This window comes from Desmodus rotundus, chromosome 7 (genome assembly GCF_022682495.2).
Source record: "Desmodus rotundus isolate HL8 chromosome 7, HLdesRot8A.1, whole genome shotgun sequence".
Taxonomy (NCBI): domain Eukaryota; kingdom Metazoa; phylum Chordata; class Mammalia; order Chiroptera; family Phyllostomidae; genus Desmodus; species Desmodus rotundus.
Window position 1 is genome coordinate 77603100 of NC_071393.1, and position 15763 is coordinate 77618862.

A 15763-nucleotide genomic window follows, 5' to 3' on the forward strand; every position below is an offset into this window, starting at 1 on the left:
GGTAATGGAAAAAAATACAATAAAGATTAAATAAAAGTAAATAAAAAGGAAGGGAATATGGACATGTGCTACAACATACTTGAACCTTGAAGTTACTGTGCTAAGTGAAATAAACCAGTCATAAAAGGACAAATACTTTTAAGATTCCACTTACAGGAGGTACCTAGTGTAGTTAAATTCATAGAGACTAAAAGTAAATGGTGGTTGCCAGGGGCACATGGGGAAGGGAGAATTATTTAATGAATACAAGAGTTTCAATTTGGGAAGATGGAAAAAGTTCTGGACATGGATGGTGGTAATTGTTGCACAACAATGGTAATGTATTTAATGCCACTGAACTATACACTTAAAAATGGTTAAGATGGACATTTTATGTAATGTAGAGTTAAGAATAATTTTTTAAAAGATATTCCTTGGTGAAAATTAATCAACAAAGCTGATGTAAAGTATAAACAGATGAAAAATAGATTTTAAGTGAAAAAAGAAAAAAGAAAGGATAATCTCTTAATAACAAGAGAAACTATCTACTCTAAAGAGGAAATAAAAGGAAATAATCATCAAAAAACAGCCAGTAAATAGAGAAAAAAACTGACACAATGTCAAAAGTAATTGACGACTATGTGATTAATGTGAAATATTTTAATATACTTCTGTTAAAACTTATAAAAAGCCAAGAGTATAAAAACTGAGGCAAAAATTATCAAGTTTATTCAAGTATATAAGTGTCTATACATCCTTAATAAAGAAAAAAACATTTTTCAGACACACATGGAATAATTACATAAATTGGCTTGATATTAGGTTGCATAGAATCTTAATAAATTTCAAGCAATTTATATCATGAACATTGTTTTAAAACTTCTACATTATAAACTTTAAAAATTCAATCCTCAATAACTTATTAGGAGAGATTTATAATGGGCATTTCAAAATTTACAGACTGAACAATAATATAAATACCACACATATCAAAATGTGAAGGATACCTCTGAAGTAGTATTTATAGCTAAATTTATGACCTCAAAAGCACTAAGAAAAAAATCTAAAAATCAAATGAGTTGAATCCAACTCAAAAATAGTAGTAGTAATAATAGAAGTGGTGGTAGTAGTCATACTACTGCTGCTAATGATGGCAATACTAATAATAGCTAACACTGGAGTAGTTAATATGTACCAGTTGCTGTTCTAAACTGTTTGTATATAGAAGCTCATAACAAACCCATGTGTAAGTACTATCATAGCCATTTCATAGATTGGGAACAGACCCTAGTACGTTTCATGACACTTCCAAGATTACTTAGCTAGTAGATAGCTGAGTCGAGATTAGGTCTCAGATAATCTGGCTTTAGAGAAAAATAATCGCCTAAAGAATGTAGAAGGGAGCCCTGGCTGGTGTGGCTCAGTGGTTGAGTGCTGGCCTGGGAATCAAAGGATTGTCAGTTTGATTCCCACTCTAGGGTACATGCCTGGGTTGCAACCAGGTCCCCAGGAGGGAGCGTGCAAGAGGCAACCACACACTGATGTTTCTCTCCCTCCCTTTCCCTCTCTAAAAAGTAAATAAATAAAATCTTAAAAAAAAAATAAAATAGTTCGTATCTTAAAAAGAGAATGTATAGGGAAGAAGAAATTAAAGACAAGGGCAATCATAAATGAAATGGAAGATAAAGAATAATTAGATAGGAGCAAAAAAAAAACCCAAAACCCAGATAAACAAACCTCTGGTCATACTAATGAAGAAAAATAGAAAAGATAAACAGAATTTAGAACAACAAAGAAAGTAAAACTTAAATCACAAGAAAATACTACCTAAAACTTTGACAATAAATTTGAAAACTTAGATCAAATGTATAATTTTCTGTAAAGTTATTAATTACCAAAATTGGCTCAAGAAGATTTGAAAACCTGAACAAACCAATAACCATAATAATAAACCATAAAGTTCAATAGGTAATCAAAAGTCTGACTACACCCCAGAAAACACTGCTAGAATTAATAACAGAAGTTGGCTAAATTACTGAATTCAGGATCACTACATGAAATTGATAATGATGTAGACAAAGCCAAAAATTGGTTCTTTGAAGAGTAAAAATAAGACCCCTACCACAGACCAAGACAGAGATGGCACAAATTATCAGGTACTCAAACAGGTACCTGATAATTTCATCACAGGTATTTGATATTTTCATTCAATATCAAGAATGAAAAAAGAGAGTGTCAATGTAGATCCTACAGATAACAATTTCAGAGGATATTAAATGAGGTATTATGAGTTAGTGCCAAAACAATTGGAAATTTAGAAGAAATGGACAATACCCTAGGAAAACAACTTTATACAAGAATTATGGAAAATCTGAGTAGTTCCACGTGTATTTAAGATATTGAATCTGTAATTTAAAACCTTCTCTTTATGAAATTTTCATGCCCAAATGATTTTGCTGCTGAATTCTTCCAAACATTTAAGGGAAAAATACAACCAATTTAATATAAACTTCCAAAGAATAGAAAAGGAAGAAACACTCCTAACTCATTTTATGAAGTCGGCACAAATTGGATAGCAACACTAAGAATGTTATGAGGAAGGAAAATTATATTACTGTCCCTCTTAATATAGAATAAAATGTTAGCAAATCAAATCTATAGATAGGTAAATATGATATACATGATGACTGCATTGGGTTTATTCTCAAATGCAAGGTTATTTAATATTTGAAAAGCAGTCTGTGTAATTCACCACCTTAAAATATATGAGGAAAATCAAATAGTGATCTTTGCAGATGCAAACATTTGAGAAAATTCAATGTGTATTCATGATAATCAACAAACTAAACTGGAATTACAAGGAAAATCCTTCAGTCTGATAAAGATTATCTACAGGAATCTGGGGACTTCTGGCCAACATGGAGGCGTAGGTAGATACCCTTTGCTACCTTAAACAACCAAAAGAAGGACAACAAATTTACAAACAAAAAATAACCAGACCTGCCAGAAAATTGAACTGTATGAAAATCTGACAACCAAGGAGTTAAGAAGAAACATTCATCCAGACCGGTAGGAGGGGCGGAGACGGGCAGCCGGGAGGAGAGGACTCACTGCAAGGCAACAGCTGAAGGTCTGGGGTGGGTGAGGTGGTGGCTCCCACATTTGAGGGCAGATAAACTGGGAGGAACAACTGGGGAGCCAGGCAGACCATGCATCCCAGGATTCAGAGTGGGGAAATAAAGCCTAAAAACCTCTGACTGAAAAAACCTGTGGGGGTTGAGGTAGTAGGAGAAACTCCAAGCCTCACAGGAGGATTCATTGGAGACACCCACAAGGTTCTAGAACGTACACAAAACCACCCACCGGGGAATCAGCACCAGAAGGGCCCAATTTGCTTGTTGGTAGAGGAGTAAGGGACTGAAAGTTACTGAGATCTGAGCAAGTGGCATTGTTCCCTTTGGGACCCCTCCCCCAATACAGTGAGACAGTGCAGTGACTTGGGTTACCCCGCCCTTGTAAATACCTAAGCTCTGCCCCTTACTATGTGACAGGTGGCTGAGACAAAAAAATATGGCCCAAATAGATCAAAACCAAAGAAAAAGAACTACGTAAAGAGGAGACAGCCAACCTATCAGATGCAGATTTCAAAACACTGCTAATCAAGATGCTTATAAAAATGGTTTGAGTATGGTTGCAAAACAGAGGAAAAAGTGAAGGCTATGAAAACTGAAATAAAGGAAAATGTACAGGGAACCAACAGTGAAGGGAAGGAATCCGGGACTAAAATCAATGGTTTGGAGAAGGAAGAACATTCAACCAGAACATAAGGAAGAAATAAGAATTAAAAAAAAAAAAATGAGGAGAGGCATAAGAACCTCCAGGACAACTTAAACTTTCCAATATTCAAATCATAGGGGTGCCAGAAGGAGAACAACAACAACAAGAAATTGAAAATTTATTTGGATAAATAATGAAGGAAAACTTACCCAAACTGGTAAAGGAAATAGATTCCCAGGAAGTCCAGGAAGGTCAGAGAGTCCCAAAGAAGTTGGACCCAAGGAATCACATACTAACACACATCATAGTTACATTACCCAAGATTAAAGATAAGGAGAGAATCTTAAAAGCAGCAAGAGGAAAGGAGACAGTTACCTACAAAGGAGTTCCCATAAGACTTTCAGCTGATTTCTCAAAAGAAACCTTGCAGGCAAGAAGGGGCTGGCAAGAAGTATTCCAAGTCATGAAAGGCAAGGACTTACATCCAAGACTACTCTATCCAGCAAAGCTATCATTTAGAATGGAAGGGCAGATAAAGTGCTTCTCAGATAAGGTCAAGTTAAAGGAGTTCCTCATCACCAAGCCCTTATATGAAATATTAAAGGGACTTACCTAAGAAAAAGGAACAAGATCAAAACTATGAACAGCAAAATGACAACAAACTCACAACTGTCAACAGCCTAATCTAAAAAAACAAAAACAAACTAAGTAAACAACTAGAACAGGAACAGAATCACACAAATGGAGGCCACATGGAGTGTTATCAGCGGGGAGGGGATGAGGGAGAATGGGGGGAAAAGATACAGGGAATAAGAAGCATAAATGGTAGGTACAAAATAGACAGGGGGAGGCTAAAAATAGTATGGGAAATTGAGAAGCCAAAGAACTTACATGTATGACCCATGACATGAACTAAGGTGGGGGAATGCTGGTGGGAGGGTGGGTACAGGGCAGAGGGGAATAAAGGGGAGAAAAAAAATAGGACAACTGTAATAGCATGATCAATAAAATATATTTTTTAAAAAGGTATCTACAAGAATCCCAAAACAATCATCATACTCAATGATAAACTATCAAAAGTTTTTTCCCTGAAATCCAGATGACTAGGATAACCACCACCATCACTTCGATTTGTCTTTTTACTGTAAGTCCTAGTGAATGAAATAAAGTACAAGAAAAGTAAATAAACAGTATAGATATTGGAAAGGAAGAAATAAAACTGAAAAATTGATACTATTTGCAGACATGACTTTGTATATAGAAAATTTAAAATAAGTGTATTTAGCAAAGTTATTAAATATGAGGTTAATATAAAAATTAATTGTATTTTGTGTCACCAACAAAATATAAAGTCAAATTTTAAAATAGAAAGTATATTTAATAACATAAAGTACATCAGTTCCTTGCAAAAAGTCTTACAAAATAATCACAAGAACCTCTGTAAACTACAAGATATTGACAGAAATTAGATACATAGATAAATCCATGTTCATAGATTAGAAGGTGTGGTATTTTATAAGTGTTAATTCTTGTCAGATTGTTCTAGAATATCGTTTTTTAAATTATATTTTATTGATTATGCTATTATCGTCTCAATTTTTCCCCCTTTGATCCCCTCCACCCAATTTGTCCCACTCCCTCAGGCAATCCCCACACCACTGTTCATATCCATGGCTCATTCGTAGATTCTTTGGCTACTCCATTTCCTATAGTGTATTTTATATCCCCATGGCTATTCTGTAACTACCTATTTGTACTTCTTAATCCCCTCACTTCTTCACCCATTCCCCCACACCCTCTGCCATCTGGCAAACATCAAAACACTCTGTTTCCATGATTGTCTGTGTTCTCCTTGTTTGCTTTGTTTTTTAGATTCAATTGTTGATAGATACATATTTGTTGCCATTTAATTATTCATGGTTTTGATCTTCTTTTTCTTAAATAAATCCCTTTAACATTTCATATAATAATGGTTTTGTGATGATGAACTCCTTTAGTTTTTTTCTCGTCTTGGAAGCTCTTTATCTGCCCTTCGATTCTAAATGATAGTTTTGCTGGGTAGAGCAATCTTGGTTGCAGGTCCCTGCTTTTCATGACTGTGAATATTTCTTGCCAGTTCCTTCTAGCCTGCAAAGTTCTTTTGAGAAATCAGCTGACAGTCTTATGGGAACTCCCCTGTAGATAACTACTGTATTTTTCGGACCATAAGACTCACCTAGGTTTTAGTGGAGGAAAATAGGAAAAAACAATTTGAAGCAAAAAATGTGGGAAAATATTTAATAACATAAGTAACATAATATTTCACCAATGTAAATGTAAGCTACATTTGGACTATAAGATGCACCCCCATGTCCTCCCAAATTTGGGGGAGTGAGTGCATCTTACAGTCCGAAAAATACGGTAACTGATTTTCTCTTGCTTCTTTTAAGATTCTCACTTTATCTTTAACCTTTGGCCTTTTAATTATGATGTGTCTTGGAGTGGGCATCTTAGCGTCCATCTTGTTTGGGACTCTGTGCTTCCTGGACTTGCATGTCTGTTTCCTTCACCAAATTAGGGAAGTTTTCTTTCATTATTTTTTCATATGGATTTCTAATTTTTTGCTCTTTCTCTTGTCCTCTGGCACCCATAAGATGCGAACATTGGATTTCTTGAAGTTGTCCTAGAAGCTGCTTACACTGACTCTCCTCATTTTTTTTTTTATTCTGTTTTCTTCTTGTTCTAATTGGTTGCTTTTTGCTTCCTTATGTTCCAAATCATTGATTTGATTCTTGCCTTCATCCATTTGACTGTTGTTTCCCTGTAAATTGTTATTTTAATTTGTGTAACCTTTGTTTCTGACTGGATCTTTTTTTATGCTGTTGAAGTCCTCACTAAGTTCCTTGAGCATCCTTATAACCAGTATTTTGAACTCTGCATCTGACAGATTGCTTATCTCCATTTTCTTTAACCCTTTTTCTGGAGTTTTGATCTGTTCTTCCATTCGGGCCGTGTTTCTTTGTCTCTGTTTTGGCAGCCTCCCTGTGTTTGTTTCTATGTACTGGGTAGAACTGCATTGACTCTGTGTCTTGGTAGTGCGATCTAATGTACTAGGTATCCTGTAGAGTCTTATTGGCATTAGACTCCCCTATCACTGAAGCTGAGTACTCGAGGTGCACCCTTCATGTGGACTAAATATACCCTCCTCTTGTAGTTGAACCTTGATTGCTGTTAGAAGGTCAATGGGATGGATTTCCCTAGGCCAGTTAGCTGCAAGGAGTGGCTGTGACCACTGACCACCAACCTCTGCCCTCTGTGGAGGATCAGCTATTCCGGGGCAGGGTGGTGGTGCTCTGATGTGGTCTGTAGTTGTTCACTGGGTATTCAGGCTCTGGGGTTTCTTGGGTGGTCCAGGCCAAGGTCAGCCCCTGCCTGTGTTTTTCCTGGGGCCACCCTGCCTGAGCTATAAAGCAATCTGAGATGACTGCTACCCATGCTGGGCTTGGAGATTCCCAGGAGAAGCCAAGCTGTGAATCAAGACTGGTTACTCTACTGCTGGGCCTGTGGGCCCTTAGCAAGAGGTGATGGAGCTTAGGGCTCACTGAGGCTGGCTGTTGCTTGTTTGAGAGAACTTAGGAAGTTTTGAAGCAGGAGCCAAGACCAGTCATTCAAACAGAGGAGCAGCTTGTGTGGATCCATAAGCTGGGTGAGGCAGAGTGTCTGGGGATCTCCAGGGCAGGGCAAACAGTGTTAGCCATGCTGATGCAGTCTCAGATATGGCACCAATCCTGCCAGCTCTGTGGCTCTGTGTGGGAAGGGTCCAGAAAAGGGACAATTGCTTGCCTTTCTGCCTGGAGTAAGAAGCCTGTCCCTAGCTCTTTCCTTGATGCCAGACACTTCACTTTGTGTCTGTATGCCACTGGTGGCTTTCAAGCTGCTACCTTGATGCTGGAGGTCAGAGGAGTGAGTCTGATTAAGTCCATGTGTGTGTTCTTGATGAGGAACTGCTTGGGACTCCAGAAGTTTCCTCCACTGACTCCATCCCTGCTGGTTTTTGCAGCCAGAAATTTTGGAGACTTACCTTCCTGGCACTGGAACCCTGGGCTGTAGGTCCTGGTCTGGGACTGGCACTCCTCACTCCCAGTCTAGATGGATGTGGTTTCTCTAATTCTGTAGTTGTCAGATTTCCATTAAACTCGATTTCTGACAGTTCTGAGTAATGGTGGTTCTGTATTTTAGTTGTAAGTTTGATGTAGTTTTGTAAGGAGGTGAGCCATTTTTACCTATGCCACCATCTTGGAAGACTCTTGATAAAGAATTTCAATGCTTATCCCATTATAATTCCAGCAGCATTTTGGGAGGGTGGGATTTTGAGGAACTGACTGTAAAATTTGCATGGAAGTGCAAAGAACCAAGAATAGCCAAGACAGTCTATAAGAACAACAAAACTTAGCAACTTCCACTGCTAGATATCAAGGCTTTTAAAATTCTTATTGAAAAAGTGACTAAGACAATGTGATAGTGGCACAAAAATAGACAGATGAACCAATGGGCCTGAATATGGAATCCAGAAACTGATGTTACATTTATGTACACTTGGTTTATGAACAAGTTGATAGTGCAGTTCATTGGGGGAAATGATAGTCTTTTCAATAAATAGTATGGGGTCAGTTGAATAGCAAAATGGAAAAATACTAACCTTACTCCCCTACCTCACACAATACACAGAATAAATTCAAGATAGGTTGCAGATTTAAAATTGAAAGCAAATAGAACTTCTAGAAGAAACCAATATCTTCATGATGCAGATTAAGCAAAGAATTCTTAAACCAGATACCAGATTAGATCCCCTCCCTGCCTAAAATAGCTAACCATAAATGAAAAAAAAAAGATAAATTGGACTTTATGAAGAACTTTCGTTAATCAAAAGGTTAATTAGAACCTAATATGTACCTCCAAACACTCTAATGAGAATGGATAAATCATTGTATATACTGAGTATACAATGGAATCATATGTAGAAGTTAAAATGAATGAACAAGGCCACATTTATCAACATGGATAAATCTCAAAAACATAATGTGGAAAGAATAAAGCAAGTTGTAGAATAGATACAGATGATGCTGTGTTGGGAGTTCCAAGACCACCTACCTGATGATTCAGTAGAAGGGCTCATAGGACCCAAAAGAGCTGTTGTACTCACAGTTACAGTTTAGTACAGTGAAAAAACACGGATTAAAATCAGGAAATGGAAAAGACTTGTGGGGCAAGTGCCAGGAGAAACCAGACACTAGCTCTCAGAGTTCCCTCAAGTGGAGTTGCACGGAGATGTGCTTAATAATTCCCCGTAAAGATGTGTGACAACACATGTGAAGTGTTGCCAACTAGGGAAGCTCATTTGATCCTTGGGTCCCTGGTTTTTATTGGGGGTTAGTCATGTAGTATCCTCATGTAGTCATGCAGTGCTCAAATGACTGAGCTCAGCTAACCAGTCTCTAGCCTTCCTCTTGTCCACCTAGCAAAAACAAATATTCACCATAAATCACTTTGTTAAGATAAATTTATCCAGTCAAACTGGTATACCATGGCCCAAAACCTCAGTCTTACAAAGTCACCTATCAGGCAGAAGAACTCAGGTTATCTCCCAGGATCCAGTCCAGGGCCAATTTTGAAGACATGCATTTCTTTGGAATTTGCAGGGTTTGAGCAACCCAGGCATGCTGAATTAACTCTTTCCTGCACAGATGTTGTAAGTTTGAAAGCCTGTCAATCAATACTATTTATTAATGAATACATAAACCTTCATGGAGATGCTTAACAACCAATTTGAGATAGAAGTTATCTTTGGGATAGGAGGAGAATGCTAAGGAGACATACCTAGGGAACTTTAATTGTATCTGTAATGTTTTATTTATTTGAATAAATAAACAGTATGGCAAAAAATTCTGAAACAATGTGGTGAAAAAGTTAAAATTCGATAAAGCTCTGGATAATAGGAACAGGATGTTATATTCTCCATACTTCTTTATATATCTGAAAATATTTAATAATAAAAATAGTAAAGTCTGTTAAACTTTTATAAAACGTAAGTTATAGTGCTACATTAAAAAAATTTTTGTGAAGTATTTGAAGAAATGGTTTGTTCCATTCTTCAGTGTGTTATAATATTGTCTTAAGACATTTTTCTTGATATGGATTCAGAAAGGCAATAAATCAAGCTCAGCATACAAGAATTTGTTAATCACATTATAGCCTTGTTTATTCTGAATGTTAAAGAATAGTTAACACTGAAGTTGAAGTGGAACGTCTGAGTATTTAATGTACTTAGATTAATGTTGCCATAAATATGTGATGCATGCCTGGTATTCTCCAAAAATTAGGAAATTACTTTCCAATTCAGGCCCTTTATCCTATGCTAGTGCTGCAGCTAGTCCAGTAAGTTTGGTGTAAAATAAAAGGGAGAGGGGAGAGGCAAAGGAGAAAAGTATTTGACCTGAAACAATTGAATTGTCTGCTTTCCTTCCCTTCTTTTTTTCCCTCATAGAATTAGTCTTAAGGAAAAAAAAAACAATAATGCAATTTGTGTATTATATCAAAAAGCAGAGAGAGAAGTTGAACCTCTTTGCATTGGGAATGGGGGATAGTCAAATTGTTCAGATGGTGTTAGCCATAATTTCTAGCTACCATGCTTCTTTCATTTCCTGTGTTTCTCTTTATATTCCATAAGTCCAGTAAATTAACAGATTCCTTCCTGTGCCCATTACATGGAGGTCCCATACCCTTAAATGCAAAATAAATATGGTATTTTGGCCCCAAAATATTCCTGATATTGAAATCAAAGTAAACAGTTCAAACTCCAGTCAGTAGCTTTCCCTATATATTGTTTTGTGAGGAAAGTGCAGTAACATTTCTGTCACAATTTGTACACCCTCCTCCCCTCCCAGCACTTATGAGTCTATCTCATGTCTCAACAGATTAAGTTTTCCTATGTAATGGACCCTCAGGGGTACTTGAAATAGTCAAAACTGTAGGTGTTAAATTGAATAATGCAGGAGTAGGTTGAATGTGTTCATTGCCAAAGGAATGGTACAAAGTAGATACTATTAATAGATGAAGACTAGGAAAAGAGGTTGCCTCCTTTAGAGTAAAATTTCCTTTCTTTTCTCTCTCTAGAGTTATTATAACCAAGTCAGATTGATTCTTTTTGTTTATAATAGTGGCAATATAGTAAAAGAATGACATGAAAAATACAACCCTTTTTTCAATAGGATAGTTGAGAAATTGAAACCCATTAATGAACTTTGAGCTAATGTAGAAAAAAAAGAATTTATAGCCCTGGCTGGTGTAGCTCAGTGGGTTGAGCATGTGCTGTGAACCAAAGGGTCACTGGTTCGATTCCCAGTCAGGGCACATGCCTGGGTTGTGGGCCAGGTCCCCAGTGGGGGCCACGTGAAAGGCAACCACATTGATGTTTCTCTCCCTCTCTTTCTCCCTCCCTCCCCCTCTCTCTAAAAATAAATAAATAAAACCTTTAAAAAATAATTTATCTTGCTTTGGCCTATAGTATATATAGAATTACAGTATACCATTTAGTTATCTTGACTCAAATGCCCTTTTGTGATTGAGAATATTCTAGATATTTGCTATTGTCCTTTAATTTTCTACTGGTCTTTGAAGTTTACAGTCTGATATTTAATATGTTTTAAAGAATATGTATCATTCTGTATGAGGTTCTAGTATGTTTAAACTATATGAACATTCTCTTATGATTTGTTTTTCCAACTTGATACTGCCTGAAGACTTTGAATAGCTAGTCTATATGTTGCTTCTTTGTGTTTTCATGTTTCAACTGCTGGGATAAAAGTATCTTGTTACTGATAGTCCCTAAGTTAATCATTTCAAGCAGTATCAGGGTGAAAATAATATTCAAGTACACAATTGAATCTTGCTACAATATAGGGAAATCTGGCTATCCAAACTAAATATGATTACTGTATTACTTCCCTCATTGGGCACAGCTTTACACTGTGGTTACTGAGAGACAGAACTGAATTTAAAATCTTTAAATAGGTAAAATTCTTTGGAGACAAAGTCTGATATTAAATTCCTTTTGAAACACATCACAGATTTGTACCATCATGTAGTAACTTTACTTCCTTTTTCCTTTCCAAAATAGTTTTTCCCCAAGATCATTTCTTTGACTTACAGCTGTTTTCCGTAAACAATTATTTCTAAGGAGAAATTATGTTATCATTGTGTAACCTATTATCATTACATTTATGATTCTTAAATCTACACATCAAACCCTCACTTTGCACCTATTCTAGTTCCATATATGTATGTATAAATTATTTTCATGTGGATATCTTACTGGAACTCTAAGCTCAGTATACCGAAAGCAACATTTGCTTTCCCATACATTCCCAATTATTCCATTTTGGGTCGGGCACCATTATTTTTTGTTTCCAGGCTAGGATTATAGAATCATTCTTTGACTCTTTCTACACCATTGTGCCATATATTCATTTGGTTTGTCATTTGTAAATGTATTTGATTTACCTGTACCTAACAATTTTTCTGATATCTTCCTAGTCTAAGTCCTATAGCTTTGTACCTGACTAGACCTTGGAGATGCTGTGGAACATGAGGCAGATTAAATTCCTGATCTCAGTTTAAAAGAAATCATGACGACTGCCTATTGCCTGCCCATATGAAGTTCAAACTTCCTCTATCAAATAGAAACCAAGTCTCCACATTCAGATATCTCTTTCTAGATTATTGCGTTATAGCACACATAGCATCACTTTCTACTTATTTGTTTATATGTTTGTCTCCCTTACTACTCTGAATTACTGGAGATGGCTATTGTAAGTATATTTTTGTGTCAAAATACATAGCACATTTTCTGTCACATCAGTGAATATTTGTTGGATGGATGGATGAAAAGCATAGTAGATACTGAATTGGCCAAAAAGTCAATTTTTTTCATAAAATAAAGACACATTTTTCATTATTACCAATAACTTTATTGATTCGGGTATTTTCATTATGTTGGCTATCTCCTGCATGGTCTAACGTTGATTGTTCTCAATTAATGTCTTGATTTGATCACTGTCAACTTCAGCTGGTCTACCCGACCTTGGAGCATCATCCAGAGAGAAATCTTCTGCATGAAACTTCACATACCACTTTTGACACAGTCAGTCAGTCACAGCACCTTCTCCATACACTGCACAAATCTTTTGTGTTTCAGTTGCATTTTTATCCTTCTTGAAATAATAAAGCACAATACACCAAAAATGTTGCCTATCTTCTTCCATCTTATATTTAAATGGCTACACAAAAATTCACCATTTTTGGTAAGTTTTGGTAAAACTTTGATAAGTTTTTTAAATGCATGCTGATATGACAGCTGTCACAATACAATCTAACAAAATTGTGAAGTTAAGGACAACTAAGTGCTACTAGAGCCATCGTACAGAAAAAAACCAAAGTTTTTGTCCAACCCAATACTTCTATATATTTCGTCATTCCTTCTGTGATCTTGCTTAATAGATATAGGAGGCCTTTTTATTTATCTATTTATTTAATTTATTTATTAAATATTGATTTTAGAAAAAAGGAGGGAGGATGAGGGGGTGCGAAGAGAGAAACATTGATTTGTTTCACTTATTTATGCATTCATTGGTTGCTTCTTGTATGTGCCCTGAGTGGAGATCGAACCTGCCCTTCTTTATATTCTTCTTTGCAGTTTCTAATATAAATAGTCAAATTAATCTCTTTACTGTTTCCTAAATACTCCATCTTCATTCTTATTCTTTGAATGTTTCATACCTTCTGTCATGGTCCCATATATATGCCTCTTTTTTGAAATTTCTTCTAGCTCTAATCCACACTAATTTCTCTGTTGTATGACTTTTTTTTTGCAAATATTGCCTGACAGTTATATAATTTAGTTTGTTATATTGATCAGCATTATGCATTTTTATTTATACTGTCAAATCTATTCACTGTTTAATGTGAGGTTTGTCTGATGTCCCCAATTTGACTGGAAATGTTGTATGGTTGGCTCTTTTTCTCCCTCATTGTTTATAAGGGTTAGCTCTTTCTACAAAGATAAAAATTTTGTATGTAAGATAGCACAAATTACTATTTTACAAAGACAGATGTGTGGTCGCCCATTCTTGTTACGGATTTTCTGACTGTTGCTGAGTATTACTGTAAACGTAATATTAAAATTTTATAACTAAATTCAGGGTAGTCAGATCATCAAATACTTAAAAAAAAGAAACTTTATATATTGTTCTGTTGGAATATTATAATAGGCACAGATGGACCATCTCTTTGCTTAATATACCATGTCTGATAATATTAACTATATTTTGCAATAACTTTTTTCATAACTGATAAAAATTGAAAATTTTTTCTTGGAGGAAATAGTGTACTTTGAGCAACTCTCTTGTTAACTACAATAATATGTTTGTATATTTAAAACAGCAGTTTCACATTGCATAAAGATAATTTAACTGCTCCAGGCGTTTTGTCCATAGTAAATTTACATATTAAGAAAAAGAAAATATAGATTCCTATAAACCTCTCTTTTACTTTCTTACGTTTGCATGATTTATTTTATTGTTAGGCAAGGAGATAATAATAAAAACCACCAATTTTTTTGTTTTGTGTTACTGTCATTACGTAGGGTGTCCTCACAAATAGTTACCTATTCTTTTTTTTTTTTAAGATGTTATTTATTTATTTTTAGAGAAGGGAAAGGAGGGAGAAAAAGAGGGAGAGAAACATCAATGTGTGGTTGCCTCTCTAGCACCCCACAACAGGGACCTAGCCTGCAACCCAGGCTTGTGCCCCTCACTGGGAATTAAACCAGCGACCCTTTGGTTCATAGTCTGTGTTCAATCTACTGAGCCACACCAACCAGGGTTGTTTACCTATTCTTGTTACTGTTTTTCCTTTTAACTCTTGTATATTCATTTTTTTCTTTTTATCAAATTTTCCATTTATTTATTTATTACACATAGTCAATCTTATTCTAGAATAGATTTGAGATGACCTGTTTTTGTTTTGTTTTCATATATATATATATATATATATATATATATTTTTTTTTTTTTTTACTGGCCACACCACCCAGCTTTAAAAGTCTTTTGTGTAAATGTGATTTATTTTTTAACTATTTTCCTGATTGACTTATCACTCAGCAACTAGAAATATATTGGCCTGATGATGTGGTGAGGCATCTGTGGAATTAACTAATGCCTCCATAATTTTTTTCATTTGTACTTAACTTTTCTTCCCAAGCAAAGAAAGTTATTTTTTTCCCTGAATTGCAAAATTCGTTGCAAAAATTTTTATAATTCCAAAAATTTTAGTCCTCTATTAGAGATTTTTATAATTTTTTCAAAATCTTAAATTCTTACACCATGAGGAAATTAATGTCATATTTTAGGGATTGGGATAAAATCTGCTTTATGTTACTTAAATTTAATGTCAAAGTAGAGTTTAACATGTTTTTGTGAGTCAGATTGTAGTTTGCCTAACTTTTATTTTTAATGCCTGGTTGTTGAGTAGCTTTCTAGAGTAGGTGTTAACATCTGTAGCTCTTCTTGATTTCTAGTTGTTATTAATGTATATAATATGACAGCTTCTTGTAGGTCAACTTTCTTAAGTATCCTCTACCATTGACTTTTAAATATCTGGTTTAGGGAATGGGAAAGAATAAATCAGAATTACTTGGGTTGTTTTTTCAAAAAATATACCATTAAAGATTCTGATAGTTTACTCTCTGCCATTACTCCTTGGAAACTAATTCATGGTTATAGTGAATCACTGGTACTGAAGGAACTTAAGATAGTTCTCAGGTATGTCAGTTTTTTCTTAGTATCATGAAAGAAACTAGCCTGCATAGTATTTATTTGGTGCTATATTTTAAAAGTTATCCAAATTATTCATGAAAAGTGGTATATCATAAAGCAATAAATGACTATAAATTTCAGGTATATATTGTTTCTAG

General features: G+C 35.3%; 1 protein-coding gene across 2 annotated transcripts in view; it reads left to right on the forward strand.

Moving 5' to 3' along the window:
- The window catches only part of GOLM2 (golgi membrane protein 2), a 110279-nt gene that overhangs the window by 85557 nt on the left and 8959 nt on the right, over positions 1 to 15763 (forward strand). The gene's annotated exons all lie outside the window — the stretch shown is intronic.